Source organism: Salminus brasiliensis, chromosome 2, assembly GCF_030463535.1.
Source record: "Salminus brasiliensis chromosome 2, fSalBra1.hap2, whole genome shotgun sequence".
NCBI classification, from domain to species: Eukaryota; Metazoa; Chordata; class Actinopteri; order Characiformes; family Bryconidae; genus Salminus; species Salminus brasiliensis.
This window is the reverse complement of record NC_132879.1, coordinates 52,834,491-52,850,347: the sequence shown is the minus strand read 5'-3', so window position 1 is coordinate 52,850,347 and position 15,857 is coordinate 52,834,491. Positions and strand designations below refer to the sequence as shown.

The 15,857-nt window shown below is 40.5% G+C and overlaps 1 protein-coding gene across 5 annotated transcripts in view; it reads right to left on the bottom strand.

The window, feature by feature from the left end:
• The window catches only part of pparaa (peroxisome proliferator-activated receptor alpha a), a 63,309-nt gene extending 47,832 nt beyond the window's left edge, over positions 1–15,477 (bottom strand). For 3 of the 5 annotated variants that reach the window (XR_011978984.1, XM_072673153.1, XM_072673160.1), the window contains exons 1-3: positions 13,760–15,477; positions 13,485–13,562; positions 8,675–8,732 (exon numbers count right to left, since the gene is read on the bottom strand). The gene's annotated coding sequence lies outside the window, so the exon portion shown is untranslated. Of the gene's footprint in view, positions 1–6,762; positions 6,808–8,674; positions 8,733–12,410; positions 12,607–13,484; positions 13,563–13,759 lie in introns of those variants that run through there. The other 2 variants (XM_072673155.1, XM_072673158.1) reach the window with 2 other exon arrangements.
• Between the last annotated feature and the right edge of the window lie 380 nt (positions 15,478–15,857).

Sequence of the window (15,857 nt, the reverse complement as noted above, 5' to 3'; positions counted from 1 at the left end):
GTTTTATGGTTCAAAAATTCTTCTGATTTCTCAAAACATTATTTTAAAATCACAAATCATAAAGAAAATTATGTTACAGCCGTGTATCGATGTTGGGGAAAAAAGGGTTTAATATTTATTTAATCATGAATGTTCTCAACATAACATGAATAAAACCTTAACATCATTTATTCATTAATTACCATAATTTCCCCTTTAACAGCAAGAGGACATTAGGCAGGACATTAACTACATGTCCACAAAATAGAGAACACTGTGTAGATGTGTACGCTTTGGCTTACAGTGTCTAACTAAAAGTTCATGTTGACTAAGACTAAGAGTTAATGTTTCCCTGAATTCCCTGAACATAAATGATCATCTTAGGGAGCTAACACAACCCAGACCAGGAGCGAAACATTTTCAGTTTCCACATTTAATTACCAGAGCTTAACACCTACATGCAGTTTTATATCTGATCATATTTTACATTTACAGTTTTTTTTCAGACAAAACAGTAATAAATTAAATGCTGAAACAAGTTAATTCTTAATGTTTTTGAATCTTTCATTAGTTTTAGTCATTTCTTACATTTTGTAAGGCAAAGAGTGGAATTTAGATGTAAAGCTTATATGTAGAAAATAATTTCATGCCTATAATAAACGTAAACTATAATAATGAAGCAATTTCTATTTAATAACTTTATCTGACTACTAGTGTGAAGTATACATTTGCTTTTAATTTTAATTCATTCAATTTTAACTCCGATTTCAGATGAATCCAGAGGTTTCGTATTCTGCCAAGAACATTTCATTTCTACAAATAAATGTGCATTTCCAGTTCAGCAGTAAAATACAACTACATTTTCTGGAAAAATTATTTAAGCAAATGTGTAGCATAAAGTTAAATGCAATCCCCCTTCCCTGCTGTCATGAATGATGCTGCATGTGGATGAACCTGCCTGTAGGAAAGTCACAGAAACCATTACATTTTTATTTCTTTTCCAGAACATGACTCACCTTAAAAAAGAGAGAACAAAAGGTTAAAAAGCACAGAATTTATCCAAACTAGTCCAAAACAACTGCTCACTGCACCTAACAGGCGCCGTTGCTAACTGCGACACAGCCGAGTCTCCAGAATGTTCTGCAGAGCATATTATGCTTCAGGAGAGGAGCTGGATTCTGGGGCATTATCCCTCACACTCATTAACTCTGACTTGTCCAAAGGAGATACAACTACAGGAGTAGATTGGAGATACAGAGACTTAATGGAGAGTTTTTTTTTTTACTACAGAAAGTGCAGATGGTTTGGTGTGATCTGCTTCAAAAAGGGTCAAATGACAGGGAATTAATGGATGAATGTATGTACAGAATGCACAGAATATGCAAAATAAAACACTGAGGGGGGGGGAGAAAAGTGCTAACTAACTTCAGAAGCTCCAACCACACAAGATTGGGGTCATTATTCTAACAAAACGTTGTGCAAATATTTAGATGAGAACAAAACTCCACCCCTCTGGGATACTAAACACTTTTTAGGAACTTTACCAGCATGGAGTTTTAGCAATTATTAATAACTTTCGCACTCAAAATTAAAATACGTTCTGAACAGTAAATCGACTGGATTGCAATGTTAGATTTGTCCTTTTTTTGAAGAGTCTAGATTCGTAAACTTGATAAAGTTGACACTTCCCAGCTGCTGGTACATTAAATTAAAAAAATTAAAAAACTTATTGAATAACTTTATAAACATATCAGAAACCAATTTCGCTGGATGTCACCCTCCCAAAATATCATTACCTTCATATCATATGCCCCACACTAATTATCAGCCCATCCCAAAGGCAACAGCCAAAGGGAGGGTCACCTCAAAAACTTGTGTGCTCCGATATCTACCTGTCATGCCAAGGCGCCTGTCCATCCTGGTCTCCTGGTGATAACAACTATTTAACATGGAACCTTTTTCATCTTCTGCGTGCCGGCCAGGGTGGGAGGTGTGTGTGTGTAGGGGGAGAACGGTACTGGCCCTTAAAAGGCTCCAGTCCTTTGCAGCTTGTCCTCACATGTGCCACGTCACGACCTGCCGGCTTGGACAGGACTTCCAGGATTTGCCCCAGCCGAGCCCTCCACACCCAATCCCCTTCTGCCCACAATCTTATAGCTGCCCCTGTGGAGCAGCACACAGGAAACACTCTCCAAAAAAAGACTTTATACAAGGAGGTCAAAGACCCACACCCACATTGACTCTCCAGTCCATTTCTCCCTCCAGTCGGTGAATTACAAAGCTCGATACGCCAACAGAATGAGATCAGGGATGAGATGAACATGACTGCACTAAGGGCGATGCACGGAGGACGTCGAAAGACAGGAGACGGACAAATTTCCATGCAAATCTTGTGCACAGCTGCACGCACCAGCACACTCCTGTTGTACGCTTAGGCTGTTTAACATCACATACAGAGTTTCGTTTAAATGAATACGTGACTCTGCCCTGTCCAGTATCGATAGCAAGGTAGAACGCTGACGCGAGAATCACAGGAAGTACTGGGCACCTTTCTAAAGTCTGCAACACACCACTCTTACAAGTATGCTGCACTTGTCATTCTTGCTCAAGGGTATTAACCCCATTAAATATCATTTTAAAGGGATGATATAGGTCAGCAGAGGAGACGTGTAATTGCAAACATATCATTCCACTGCCGCTTTTTTTATTTTCTTTAATTGTCTTTGGCAAGTGCTCTCCCTGTGGGAATTACAACCTTTAATAGGATGAGGTAAGCGCAGTGTAATACTAGCCTGTCTCCCGTATCTCTGTCTTCGCCCGCTCTGCAGCTTAATATGCACCTACTGAAGCCCAAAATAGAGGATTACTACAAGAATATGTGCTACTGTTCAGGTTAGCTACTATTTCTGAAGACGAATCACTCAGAAGACTGAAGACGATTCAAGTACGAGTATAAAAGACATACTGAATGTAGAGTTTCTATGATTTTGGTTAAAGGTTTCTATTCATAAGCTGTATTATTTTTTTTTTGCTCAAATAGAGGCACAATGAATCATCATTCGCCACCAACAGGCAAAAATCTTGTATCTCCAAAAAAAACTTTACAGGAGAAGAAAAAAAAAACTCTCTTCCAACTTTCAATGGAAGTCAATGCAAAAAGATTCAAAATAGTCATTTAGGAGCATTTCTATTGGTCAATTCATCAAGAAAGTGTGCCAATAATAAAAAAAACAGATTAAAATTATATCAAAAAGGGAAAAATGACAAAAATGAAGATTTAACATTTTGCGGGACAGCGACTACATACTGAAATATCAGTGCAATGCACCGTATTACAGTGAAAGAAACTGACTAGACTAAAGCAACCAAGAACCTGAGCACTGCATAAATACACTAAAATAATTAAATTAAAAAATGTATGCAGCTGCACCTTTAGGACACAATCATATTTATATTATGTATTTATGTATTTTGTTATATCAGCGCAACATCAATAAAGCATGGAAACACCTACTTTGACAACAGTTCTACTGCTTTCGAATCTGAAATCATTTTCCCTGTCAGGTCATGCTAATGTCCGACAGCTGGCACTATCTGAACCTTACTGTCGCTCACTGTTCCAGGTTCCAGTGTCCCCAGTAGACAGCACTATATGCTGTGGTGGGACTCGGGGGAAGGGTGGTTGTGGAGTGCTATAGATGCCAACAGTCATGAGCATGCAGGCCGTAACAAAAGCAGCCTTTATGTAGAATGCATGCAGATAAAGGAGCCCCCCTTTGTGCGGGGTTTCACACGTCTGGCCCTGAGAGAGCAGGGCCGCGACAGCCACAGGGGACTGGAGCAACATAGGAACACACGCTGCCTTCCCGTGGCCGGGCTACACACACACACACACACACACACACACATACATATATATATATATATATTTATATATATTTGAGCAAAGTGTGGTAAATGGATTATGGAGTATTTTCAGAAGTAGAACCGAGGCATTATGCTTAATATTGTTCATTAAACACAGAATACAAAGGTAAATTACTGTAAATGACTAAACGATTTTAAAATAAAACATATTTTAAAAAATATTTTTAAAACTACATCAAGAAAGTCAACATGGGCTACACTAAATGATAAACTCTAAAAGCAGATCTAAATAACTATTACACAGACTGCTGAAGTTGTATGTGAGGGCTTATGAAAGCCCATTCCAATCACTTAAAATAAAAAAAATAATGAAGAAAAACAACGAGAAAGGATCTCAGAATAATGACTTGGTATCTTAAAACATTGACTTCACAAAATAAAGACAGTCTCTCAAAATAGTGACCTTGTAATTCCAAAAAATGAAAAAGTAACTCTTAAAACAATTTACTATCTCAAATGAATGACAGAATCTGAAAATAATGACTTACTATCTCAAATTAATTACTTAGTATCCCAAATTAATGATTTGGCATCTCAAAATAATGAATTAGTAACGCCAAATAGTGAGATCAAATAATGAGTATCTGAAGATAATGAGTTAATGTCTCACAATATTGACAGTATTTCAAAATACTGACTTCAGATCACCAAACAATGACCCAGCAATTCAATTATAATGAAAAAAACAATAATTAGGTGCTGGATTATTGTTTGTTTTTTGTAAGTGGCGGGAATCTGCTTTCACAAATGATTGCTGGCAGTAATGTGTCAATAAAGTAAGGCAAAGCAAAGCCAGGCCATGAGAGAGAGGACATATGGAGGGCACAGAATCAAAGCTCTATGGAGTGGGACACTGCTCACAGTGGGATTAATTACGGGGACCTGAATCTTCAGGTTGTGTCTATGTCTGTGTGTCTGAGAAACCGTGTGTCAGCACTGCAGCCATTCAAACTGCACACAAACACTTCTGAATAGGGTCCACTTAATCAGGTATGCTCCCTCCTTCTTTCTCTCACTCACTCACTCTCTTTCACTCGCGCTCAATGCAGACATACAAACACACACATACATGCGCACACATGAGCGGCCTTAATAGGCATGCTGAGGTGTGATAATCAAATTATTCTCAGCACTGGCTGAGGGTTAGAGGGGCCCCTTTCGAGCATCTTATCCCCAACAGGGAGTAAATCACTCTCCAGACATCTGACGTGTTCCGGCGCAAACACACGTAAACGCTCACACATGCTCCAACGTGCACGCACGTGTGCACACACACACACACACACACACACACATATATATATATGCACGGTGAGAAGAGTGCCTTTTTTCTTGTGACAATCACGTCCAGAAAAGCCAGAAAAGGGGTTGAGAGATGAAGTGGTGAAAAGAAAGAGAAGAGCGTTTCTCCGCACGTTAGTTCTTCTTGAGCCTCGTCTCTATTGACCTGTAAACCTTTGTGACTGGAACAAATGCAAATGGCGCTGACTTGCTCACACAAACTACTAAAGAGCTATTCAAATGAGCCCCTGCCAACAATGCAGCAGTGGCCGACCCATGGAGCGGTCCCAGTCTGCAGGCTCGGAGGCCCAGGCTGGAACAGCCAGCTCCATCACACTGCCTTACCCCCGCAGACGGAGGATACTGGTAATCCACCACCTAAAAACCCAAACAAACAACGGCTTTAAGATTCTAGTGTTTTCCTCAGGCACAATTTTAATAGGCTCTTTTCAATGATTAAAAAAAGATAATTCCAAGTTCTGTCACTTTAAAGCAGGGATGAAAGGCCTCACCTGGATTGTAGAATTCCACAATCGGGAGGTACTAAAGCACTAACAGCACGTCTTACAAACTACATTTACTTTTTTATTTGTAGTGTTTACATTACTTAAAAGGTTTGTTCTTGTTGAACAGCGTTGCTCTGAAAAATCTTCATTTATGTTATTCTTAAATAATAAAAATATTCTTCCTAATATTCCATCAATACTTTTTAAATATGCAACAATACTTCGGTACTTCCAGAAAAGTCTATACGTGATAGTACTGAAATAATTTAATAATCCTTCTGATTTCATTTTTAATTACTTTTTTTACATTTTAACATAATTAAGATATACTGTTAATTTTATAATATTAATATTATTATTACTATAAATTGTATAATATTAATTTTGTTAATTTAGAATAACAAAAACAACTAATAACATTTTTTTAATTAGACCACTTTAAAACTTTTAGGTAATTTAACAATCTTTTATCATCTAGACCAGATATATCAAACATTTCTCATTGTTGTTTCGGAAAAACCTTGAATCTCCGAATGATAAACAGACCAATAGAAATGCACCACAATTAAAAAAAAAGTTAGAAAGCTTTTTTTCCTACCCTTGTAAAGCTGATGTTTTGTAGACACAAAGTTTTTGTGCACATTTATCTCTAATCAATGCAATTTAACTTTTTTTCAACCTGCCAATGATTTATCAGATGGTCATTTGTGACAGTGTTTTCTTAAAATAGCTTGTGTGGCAGACATTCCTCTGTGGATAACAATAGGAATAGCTGCATGCATTATATCTGACTAGGGTGCTGAAAAAGTGGTCTCTTTATTGTGGGCCTGGAAAATCTCTAGAGCTTATCAAGTCACTGAGTAAGAGTGCTCCGGGTCAGAGGAATTTATGGGCAGGAGACTAACACAGGGCGATAAGGGTCAAATGATGTCATTCAAACAGAATGAATTATCGGCCGCAAGCTTATGTTAAGCTGATGTAGTGCACACCACAGAGTAATATAAGTCACGAACCATCCAGTTGGTCGTATATTTCATGCTATTCTTGTATGCCTTTAGTTGTTTCTTACCGAGTTCTCCACGTTGCGGATAGATCAACCGATCCAGTGCCTGCTGATCGAGTGAAAAAGGAGCCTGTGAGAAACCCCAAGGCCAATGTAGCACAGTATTTTACAATGCAGTTCACTTCCCTGCTGCACCGTGGTGTTAAGCAGTATATTACACCCCGCCATGTAATGGTCAAGGAGGCCATTTTAAAGGATTTGGAACTACTCCCTTTACGAGAATAAACACTGTCTAAGACTGAAAAAACTCGGACCGCATATCTTTTTTTTTTTTTTTACGCGGCATTGGCTTCAAATAAACCAGCTCAAAGTATCTCTTATTTAACCAAAGGAGCTGCAGCTGTGCTAGTGGCGTCCCTATGAGAAAACACCTCCTCTGCTCCTTACATTACAGCCGGTTCTGCTGATTGGCCTTTACCAGCCTCAAATAGGACTCCTATGCCTATATCTGCTAACAGGAGACCGAATCCCAAGAGAGGGATCACATGGAGCAGAGCAACATCTGGGAGACACCTGCAAATGGCACATGACCTGAGAGTCACTGCACGGTACGTGAAGAGAGAGGGAGATGAGCAAAGACTTCAGACTAGCGTGAAAGAGACAGTGAGATAATAGAGGTCGGAAAGGGTACACCGCAACCTCCATTTGTTTGTGCCTTCCTTCTCCTTCTGCCTCCTTCCATTCATGATAAATGGCAGAAAACAGCTGCTCTCTGGTCTGAAATTTCATTTTGGTAAAATATTTGAGCTTAAGTAGGCTATAGACAAGACCACACTGACAGTTCTGTGGAAAGCTGTAGCTCTAAAGAAAGTTTCAAACGGAACATTACAAGAAATTTTACATTAAGCCAAAAAATGTAAACCGAATAAAATGTTAGTTACTTTATATTTGCTTTACTTAAATAATAAATAAATAAACAAATAAATAAACAAACAAATGTGCCAAATCAACGTAGGCAATCGTCATCTGATGTACTGTGGAAATCAAGGTAAGATCTGGAAACTCCAGATTGAGCAGCTTGCATGTTGGCCAGACAGGCAAAGCAAGGACCTACTGTGCAGCGTTGGATTTCCCTTCCACCTCATCAACAGTCTACACTTGACATTTGCAAAACAGCATTTAGATCAGTCAGAGGACATCATTTTGGAAGCAACTGCTAAAGACTGATGATGTTAAACTTGGCATAATCACCACATTTCCAACTGTTAACTGTGGGGATGGGCCTTTTATGCTTTGGGGTTGTGTGGCAGCCAGTGGCCGGGCGTATACATTTTTAAATCCTGCCACAGAGAAGATTTGATAAGAGGCTGTATTCTACAACAGTGACCAAAATGATCCAAAACAAAATTTCAAAATACACCATCAACACAAGCTTTTGCGATGACCCTTCAAAGTCCCCTTAACTAAATCAACAATGGACATCTGTGGGGAGCTCTTAAAATACTGATAATACTGAGCTGAGACCTTTGAAAATGGGTAAACAAACACACTGACATTCATAAAATAAAATAAAAACACATTGCATTAATGTTGTGCACTTATTCTAATGTGATTTGTGCCCTCCAGATTTAATAAAAATTAAAAACATGCATCAGTTGACAAGATTACAATAAAGACAAATTGCATCTTGATCTGTGTGGCTATGATGTTAGCCATGCTCCATTAATCATCTTCAATCAAATGGGATATTGTTTTAGAGTGTTTTAGTCTGAGTCTGCCTTTAATTTCTGTCAGGCCCATCTAGCAAGGGACTTAGCAAGCCTGATGTTCATCATTTTCCAGTACTTCCACCACAACAACATGTTCCAAACATGAGGAACGATGTCCTAGATTTTGCCATTATTTTTTTTCTTACAGTAACGCCTAATCGTACATTACTCCTTTTACTGTTTGTGGTTATTCTGCAGTTTCTTCTTACCTGTGACATCTTGACAAGAATAAGAGGCTTCTTTCATCTTCGACATTCTGTGGAAAGTCTGTGGAAGACAAATCGACTGTTAGAAAGCTTGTGCATCACTTAAGCAAAGATCCAAGGTGTTTCATTCCCAACAACTTAAAGTCTGAATTAATGTTCTTTAAAGGAGTTCTTCATCAAATGTATTACATGCGTACTGTGGACAATCATTTCAGCATGTTTCCCTGTACGTAGTAAAAAAAATAAATAAAAACAACAGAATATTCATTGACTCTAAACACACTTATAATGTAAGCTATTGAGCAGACCCATTGGCTTCTATTGCTGGTGTGTTTTGAGTCAATAGGTTTTTTTAGGTACAATTAAACACACAGAAACCACTGTCTGTAATAATCAGCTATGCAATACAGACACCGCAGATGGAGGTCAGCCTGTAAAATGCAGGACTGCTCCTTTAACATCCGTCCTGTTTCATGTTTAAGTGTTTGATTACTCTGCAACATTTCTGCATCGCCACCCTGAAAACGATTTGCATAATGAGATTTACAAAGTCAGCCCCTACAAATGGAGGGTCAGGAAGCCCTTAGTATTTGCATAGGACATACAGTATTTCTGTACAGCAGCATTGTTCTTCATTTGATCTGCATAAGTGGTAAAACAAGGTCAGTTTCTTTTCTACTCTGGACGTGGGCTACTCACTGTAGCCTTAAAAAATAGATGCTTTCTTGGCAGCGTGAAAAAACTGCAAGTTCAGCCAAAATAGACAATAAAGCAGTATAGGGAGCTAAAACACATGCCAGATTGCAGAGGGGCGATTCAGAGCTGGGGCCCAGGCTATTTCCCCCCCCTCTCTAAAAAGATCCACAGTGGAAAGAAAAGCCTTCTCCCTGTCCTCAGATGAACTCGAACATGAGCTTCCTGTTAGACCCTGGGAGGAAACACCCAGCGCAGCAAACTCACACTCACAGAGGAAGGCCTTCACTGCTGAATTCTTCACTGCCTGCGAAATTAGGTCAAGCACTTAAGAGCTCCTCGCTCTGAAACAAGTTTGCTCTCTCTCTCTCTCTCTCTCTCTCTCTCACTCTCCTTCTCTCTCGCTCTCTTTCTCTTGCTCAAACAAACAAACGCATGCGCACACACACAAAATCCCCTGCACACACACACAAACACAATATGTGATGTGATGTCTTTATGTGTCATGGGTAAACCGCAGCTCAGAGACAAGGGGGGGGATGTGTGTCACGCCGGTTGTCCTCTCTTGCACTCTGGATCTGAGCGGCTTATTCACAGTTCCCTGTCCTGTAATGCCCTGTAATGCCCACGGCTGCCGTCACACACACACACACACCGTCCCGGCAGCGTGGACGAATTCCTCCTATGGCCGCGGGCCTGCTCACGCACACATCTGCGCACTTCTTCGGTGCCAGTCTCGGCCCGCTGGCCACGGGCTGCGAGTCCCTTACGGAGCTCAGACCTTAGCTGCCATGACAGGCCACTCTTCCAATATACTGGTCACATTCTGAAGACCAGTGCATACACATATTATTTGAGTGCAGGGGGCGAGATGTTGTCCTCGTTTTACTTTCTTCTGCAGCTTGGGTTGGAGATAGGCAAGTCGAGGTAACCTAGCTTATCAGGAGGTCAGCAGAGGTTCGGGAGGATCTTTGCCCCTGGATTCTGTGTCTTGTTATTATCCCTGCTGAGCCACGACTGCCGTGTTCTATACTGTGCCGATAAACACCGTAAGACATAAGCAGAAGGCCTGGGTCAACGCTGCCACATCATATACAAGATGTAAAAGTGAAATCATCAGATTACAGCACTTCAGCCAGGTCATGTTGACACATTACATACTTGGCCTCTTTCTCTGGAGAGGCGAAGTTATTAAAAAAAAAGGGAACAGGAAAGAGTGAGACCGAGAGCAAAAAAGCAGGAGAGCAACAGAGAGAAAGTTAGAGAGAAAAGAGCATAGCAATACTACACCAGCCAATTTTCTGTCATCCGCCGCTGCAGCAGAGAGTTTGGGGAGACATTCCTGTGGGATTGACAGTTTGGCATGGTCAAAGCTCAAGCAGCCAGTCATGGAAAGACACTTCCAGTGCACACACAGCACAAATTCAGCCAGCTGTACTGCATGCTAGCTGGTCTCGGCCGCTGCGCGTCGGCCTGCCCCGAAGCCCCGATACAGGTTACTCAGCTTCGAGCCACGCAGCGGTCGAGATATTGTCATAGGCAGGAGATGTTAACTGAAAGCTATTTTTGGCATGCAGAGCTGAGCACTGAGTGACAACATTAAAGCAAGTGGAAACCAACTGCCAAAAAAAAAAAAAAAAAAAAAGACTAGCTGACTGAAGATATCTCGCGCTGACTCTTTCTCAAAGCTGTTTCGCAATTCTGATGCGGTCAGCATTTTTAGAGGTCAATACCTTGGTCTGGAGCGTGAATGCATGAAAGTGCTGCCCTCAAATTAGAAGCTTCTCATGTACTGGACGAAACCTTGCGTATGGTGCCTTGAAGATACACCCTGCCATAGGTTTGTGTTTCTCGTTTCCTGCATTATTGGCTCGCTTTTAGTCACATGGCTGGCCACAAAGCTTGTCACAGCACAGGAATAGGAAGCAAGACTTAGTATCACTGTAAACACCGCAGCAAACGAAAGGCCTTTTCTGTAGAACCACTGTGCGGTTTTGTTTCAAGTCATCGTTCCATACTTACTTCTTAATTCTTACTTATTCATATTAATATTTACTCTCGGCACGTATGCGTCGTCAGCAGAAAGCCCTGCAGCCTTTCAACATTAAAGGCTATGTCCTGTTAAATACAGAACAATGACAACTTAAACTCAAAAGGTATTTGTGTGTTTAGATGGGTTAAAATATTATTCTATATGATCGCTGTTGCACAAAAACTTTGTATCTCCAAAATGGCTCCAAAACTTTACAGGAAAAGGAGAATAAACCTTACATTTTAACAGGAGTCAATTTAAAGATATTTTAGTCACTTTGGATCAATTCTATTAGTCAATTTCTCTAGAAATTCTGATAGAATGTAAAGAACAGCGGCCAGATTACCCTTATGCCAAAAAATGTGTTATAAATAATAAATATGTTAAATACAGCAAAAATGGAGATACAAGAATTTAGCATGACCGTGACAATACAGCTCCTTTAAAAATTGTTCAAGTCAAACAGCCTTTTTTTGGGTACTATATACTGCACAACACTTTTGCCAAGTGTGTAATCATGGAACCTCTAAAACTTAATCCAAGTCCACAGAGTACTACTGTATGATTATTACACTGGTCGTAACTAAGTTACTGGTTCACCCCATAAACTCGAGGCTTATTGTTCAGGCTATACATTTGGCTATATGTTATACAGTAATTGCTATGAATTATGTAATCACTACAGTAAAGTTAATATGACGAATAACATAGTTTTGAAAACCCCAATTTACATTAACAGCATCCAGCAGACGCTCTTATCCAGAGCGACTTACCAAAGTGCTTCACTGTTTACTTAAAAAAATATTACATACAAGCATTTTGGGGTTTATTGGATTAAGCTTTTCGATGTATTCATTACCTATCCTTAATTTCCTGATTAGGCACCTACCTGATAGGTAAATTTAGGCTAGGTTTTTTACAAAAACCAATACTTTAATGTGAACACTGGAAATGCAAAAGTCTTGCAGATCAAAATTCCCAGGATATCCATTAGGAAAAATAAAGTGAACTTACTTCCTCATCTCATTCTTTTGTCGCTCAGATAGCATTGTAAACGAAGAGCCTGGTGGTGTAACGTACATCCTGCTCTCAAACACAATTCCTGCTTCTTTAAAATACGCACAAAAAACCCATCCTATTATCTTCTCTCCCTCTCTTTCTCTTTCTCTATCTCAGTGCTGGGTTATTGGCCTGCAAAACACCAGGACACATACACACACTAATCTTTTGTGCACTAAGCCAAGGAGAGAGAGAGAGAGAGAGAGAGAGAGAGAGAGGCCGGTGACACCTGAGAGGCTGACAGAAAATTTCAAACTCACTTTGCAGATGAATTAAGATCAATCAACTTCCGATGAAGTAGACGCTCTCTTGTAAAAGTAGGCTGAGACTCATTTGTATTCCTCTCAAAAATAAGTAGGCGTAGTTAGCCACCCAGTAAAAAGCCGAGCAGGAAAGCAGTCGGTGTGCTAATACCACAGCACATCTCACAGGATGTTAATTATCATGCTCTAATGTGTGTGTGTGTGTGTGTGTGTGTGTTTTCTGGATTATCTAAGTCCCTTTTTTCAAACAGGCCAAAGTAAAACAATAACTTGCAAACCGCATCACGTCAGTCTTCCTTTAAACAGCGTAACAATGAAACAGTACTTAAAAGTAAACAACTGTAAACACATAATATATTTCTTCGTGATAGCAAACAGATATTGCCCTTGGCTGATTCGTTCCTCGCATATGGTCACAAATTAGAGACATAAGAATTGTCTCTACCATTGTAAAACTCATGAAAAAGGTCCTTAAAACTACTGCCCTTGTGGCAAGAACATGATATGGCCTAATTTCTGACTGTACTGCTTACCATCCTGTTTGTTTAATAAACTAATCATCCAGCCCGGTGTATTTACTCTCCATTTGATTGAATGCAGTTCACTCACTTTTACAGCACTTCTGAAGGACGTCTAATAAGAGCAGTATTATAATATCCATCCATCAATCACTCAATCCATCCATCCAGCCCAACTATTCTACCTCATTACTCCTGATTACCTGCCATCAAAGGTGTACGTTCGGAAATGATGATGAAGATCTTACCTGATTAAGAAGCTGTTTGAAAAAGGACCCGGCTGAATCAGGGACTGTGTGCACAGGTTTTCGCCATTTTAAGCACCACTGTAAGACACACACACACACACACACACGCATGCGCATACACACACACACATTAACTAGATGTGATATTAACTAAAAGAACGACAACTTTACTAAAATCTGAAGACGTTGGTTGTTTTTCAGGACAGCAGTTATCGCTGGTGAAGCCGTCCCGTCTAATTAAACATGCTTATAAAAACAGAAAGGCTAAGACTAACCTGACGTTGTCTTGAGTATACTGAGCAAAACCCTCGATCAGTACACTAGTCTGGGTTCGGGCAATGAAAACAGACTCCTAAAACCTAAAAGGAAGCTTCCAGGACACAGAAACAGAACCAGACCTGATGAATTCAGCCCTTTACTTACTGGATAATAGAAATGTACAGGCTGCACTGGCTTGTAATAAAATACGGTGGCAGCCTGTTGCCTGGACTATTGAATGTCTGGGGGAGAAGAGCATAATTTCTGCAAAACAGATCCTTTCCATAAGGATTGTAATCAAATGCAATTGTAATCATTCAATCCACAGATTATTATCTCCTCGTTTACATAAGCAGGCCTTTAAAGCCTTTAGCACATCTTAGTCAGTGTAGAAATCCAGCTATGAGTCAATATTATCATTATTATTATTATTAGCACTGGAGAAAAGGAGGCCAAGGGAGCATGACCTTTCCCTCAGCAGCAGTGCAGATGTGCTGATGTGTCATCCTCCTCTTCCTCGCTCAGGCTTAAGCAAATGTAGCTAGCTAGCTGTTATTAAAAGAGAAATATAGTTAACAGAGAATAGGGGCGATGTGTAATAACGTGTGAAGCACTGGGTCAGTATGAAGAGCCCCCTCGCCCCCTCGCTCCCTCGCTCCCTCGCTCCATAGCTACTTCACATTTGATGCCAGCAAATAATCTGCCAAACAGTTCAGCAGTTCAACGTCCTCTCCGTCTCAGACACATGTGGTTTAATAATCCAGGGTTTAAACGAAGGCTAGCTCGCTCAATTTACGAGATATAACCGAGCTAGCTAGCTATATTTAATAAATCACGTCTAAACACCATAACAGCGCAGCTAGCGCTACTAACTACAAAAAATCACCCCCAGGACCGGCTAAGCTAGCCTCGGTGTTTATAAGTTATCTAGACAGATAGCTCCCAGTGTTCAAGCTGAAGTTCCAGTACGTCCCTCGGTGCACAGGCGGTGGGAACGAGGTCATTCCCCGTGGTGAATTCCTGTCCCCCGGCTACTTTTGCTGACCGCGGGAGCGCCTCGGCAACGCCGGAGCGAGACCGAGGAGAGGCGGCTAGTCGCGGGCTAACCGCCGCTGAAACGCGGTCCCGGTGCCGTCCACCAGCTGGATTCGTCTTTTAAGCGGTGTATCCGTTTTTTGGCTTGTTGTTTTTTTATTATATAGTTCCCAAGGGTTGAAAACAGCCCCCTTTCTTTCTTCTTTCCCCGAGAAGCAGCCTCGCTCGCTCGGAGCCGCAGTGACAGCAGCGCCGCGCCGTTTTACTCAACTGGATCTGGACACAAGTTCAACTGAGGTGAACTGAGGGATCCATCCATCCACCGCGACCGTTACACAAGAGCCCCAGACCGCAGGCAGCCTGGCTGGCTGGCTGGCTGGCTATCTATCTATCTGCCTTCCCGTTTTAATGGCAACGTCTGCACAAGATTACAGCCGGCTGGGTACGATATGACGGAGCTCGCTAGTTTCGGCACATTATTATTTGGCTAGCCACGGGGACGTTAACAGCCCGTCGCCATTTGATTTCCCCTCAAACTGACGAAAAGAAGAGGAGGGAGCCCGAAACGAGAGAGGCAGTAAACTAGCTATCTCTACGCCTAAATAACCTAGATAATAGCTATTTAATTAGCGAGCTAAATTCACACAAGTTCGCTCAAGTTCAAGCTCGGTCCGGTCGGGCGGACGTGTAGCTATAACTAGCTAGCTTAAACGTGTGTGGGGGGGTTTCCTTTTTTTTTTAGGTTTTTTTTTTTTTGCTACATACACTCACAAAAATAGCAAATCGTTGTTTATATTCATTTAAATATGATAAAAAAATTCTGAAAGGTGATAATAAATTAAAAAAATCAAGCTAGCTAGTATAGCAACAGCAGGGTTGCCACAACAAGGTGCAGGATGCTCCATAAATAGTGACGAAAAAATTAAAAACAAGGTGTGAATAATGGTAATAATAATGCTAATAATAATAATAAAATGTAATAAAATTAAATAATATTAATAATAATAAAAAAAAAACTCTCTCTGCACTCTCTGCTTTAAGTCATGTGGCTGACCTCATCTGTCCCCACTCTCAACAGCA